Source organism: Meles meles, chromosome 6, assembly GCF_922984935.1.
Source record: "Meles meles chromosome 6, mMelMel3.1 paternal haplotype, whole genome shotgun sequence".
Classification (NCBI taxonomy): Eukaryota; Metazoa; Chordata; class Mammalia; order Carnivora; family Mustelidae; genus Meles; species Meles meles.
In genome coordinates, this window is record NC_060071.1 from 40596759 (window position 1) to 40599352 (window position 2594).

Genomic DNA, 2594 nt, shown 5'->3' on the forward strand with positions numbered 1-2594 from the left:
TTCACAATACTAAGACTGAAGAAGAACCTAAATGCCTCAAAGGAGACTAAAACAGAATATCCACCAAAAATCAAGAATCAGAATAGCAACAGCAAAAGTAAATCCCAGAAGACAAGTGGGACAAAGACCTCATAATTCTGGGGGAAAAATGTTATCAACATTTGTGTACCCAACAAAACTATCATTTGAACATGAGGCTAAAGCAAAGGCTTTTTCAGGCAAGGAAGGGCTGAAATGATTTCAGTCAAAACCTTTCTTATGAATTCACTTTCATATATACTTTTTAAAATTATTTTATTTATTTGACAGAGAGAAATCACAACTAGGCAGAGAGGCAGGCAGAGAGAGAGGAGGAAGCAGGCTCCCTGTGGAGCAGAGAGCCCGATGCGGGGCTCGATCCCAGGACCCTGAGATCATGACCTGAGCTGAAGGCAGAGGCTTTAACCCACTGAGCCACCCAGGCACCCCCATATATACTTTTGAAAATGGAGGGATCAAATTGAGGAAGAAGTAAGACCTAGGAAATACTACAGCCAATCTGGGAGAGAGTCAAGGGACCCTGGAGATTTCTTGAGCAAATCGACTGGAGCAGGAAGCCAGAAATCCCAGAAAAGACATTCCCAGGAAAACAGGAACTTAATGGAATACTTAAGTTATTAGAAGTTTGGAAATAACTGGGAATATGATAAAGATAATTGGTGGAAGAAACGAAAAAGAAAGTTAATGAGAAATTCCAGGAAAACAAAAAGCTGCACCCAAAGAGGGACTTTAATTATAGCGTCTACACTATGTAGATTAGTACGAACACTATTTACCTGGTCCTAACAATATGATTGTTGCTTACTGACTTTCAGCTGCTGGGCTTAAGCAATAGGTAGTACAACGGAGACTAAATTATGGTTTCAGAACAAAAGTAACCGTTATGAATCTTCAAAATGCAAAACTCAAAGTCAGATCAACAGGATTAAGAGAAAGGAAGAGGAAGCCAGCTGGAAGACAAAGTAGGGATGCTGAGAGGAAGCCAAGAATATTGTTTATAGCAGATGGAAGAAAAACGGTGTCTTTTTTAAAAAAAAGTTATTTATTTATGAGAGAAAGAGCACACGCAAGCGAGTGCAGGTGGAGGAGCAGGGGGAGAGGGAGAAGCAGACTGTGCTGAGCTTGGGGCTGGATGTGGGGCTCCATCCCAGGACCCTGGGATCATGACTTGAGCTGAAGGGAGAAGCTTAACTGACTGAGCCACCCAGGCGCCCCTCGCCAGTTATTCTATAGACCATCTCTATTTGTGTTTGTCTGATGTCTTCTCATTATTGCAATGAAGTTGTACGTGTTTGGCAAGAAGGTCACAAGTATGCCTGGTATCCAGTCTACAGGCTACCAACCCGACTTCTTCTCACTGGTGAGGTCAACCTTGTTCACTTGGTTAAGGTGCTGTCTACAGGTTTCTCCACAGCAAAGTTACAATTTTTCTTGGTAATTAATATCGCAGGGGAGATACTCTGAGGACATGCAAATATTTGCATAGTCATTCTTTTATTCAGCTGCCTAGTATTCCATTTTATAGATGAACTATAGCTTAATCAGTCCCCTATGAATGAACATTTATTTTTTCTTTTTCAAATTCCCATCACTCTTCAAACTTTTGCCCATTTTAGCATCCATCGGTGAGTGTTTGCCAAATCACGAAGTCCAAGTTCTCTCATTTCTTTCATCTTAATTGGAATTCTCCTGTAAGGAAGACACTTCCACCCATGTATTTTATTCAATTACTTGTATCAGTACAGATACGTGGAACTTATTTTATTCTATGGGTTATAATTCAATACTATCATTTTCTCGCTCAGCTTGTTCCAGCTTCCACCAAAGGAAGTTCCTTCATGTTGGCTCCTGTGTCCTTTCCCTATTCCCTTATCGATTTTTGAGCAACTTATTTCTATAAGTACGGCTCATCTTTAATTTTCTCTGCCCTGGCTTTGGGTTCAACTATTTCTCCAAGGAGCCCTGTCTCCTTTTATGGGAGAATAATGGCTCTATCTACCTTTACAGTTTATCACAATTTATCACAGTTTATCACAATTCCTCAAAACAATACGGGAGGGGTGGGGCAGAGGGAAAGGGAGAAGCAGACTTCCTGCTGATCAGGGAGCCGGATGCGGATGCAGGGCTGGATCCTAGGACCCTGGGATCATGACCTGAGCCAAAGGCAGAGGCTTAACTGACTGAGCCACCCAGGCACCCCCATCCTGGCTGAGTTTAAATGTTTAATTTTGGGTGGTATATGAAACATCAGTATGGTTCTGAGTCAGAGCTTCATAAAAAGGTCTATTCAGAGAATGTTGTTCTCTCCTCATCCCCACTCCTCCATTCTCATTCCTCTCTTCTCTCAAGCCCTTTTGCAGCCCCCCCTCCCCAGAACTGTATGTCTTAGGACAGCCATTTTGTAAGTGCCACAAACTGGTTTAAAATGACAGAAACATATCATCTCACAGTTCTGGAGGCTAGAAGTCCCAAGACAAAGGGTCTGCAGGCCCGTAATCCATCTGATCCTTCCTTGCCACTTTTTAATCTTCTGGTGGTTTGTCAGCAATCTTTTT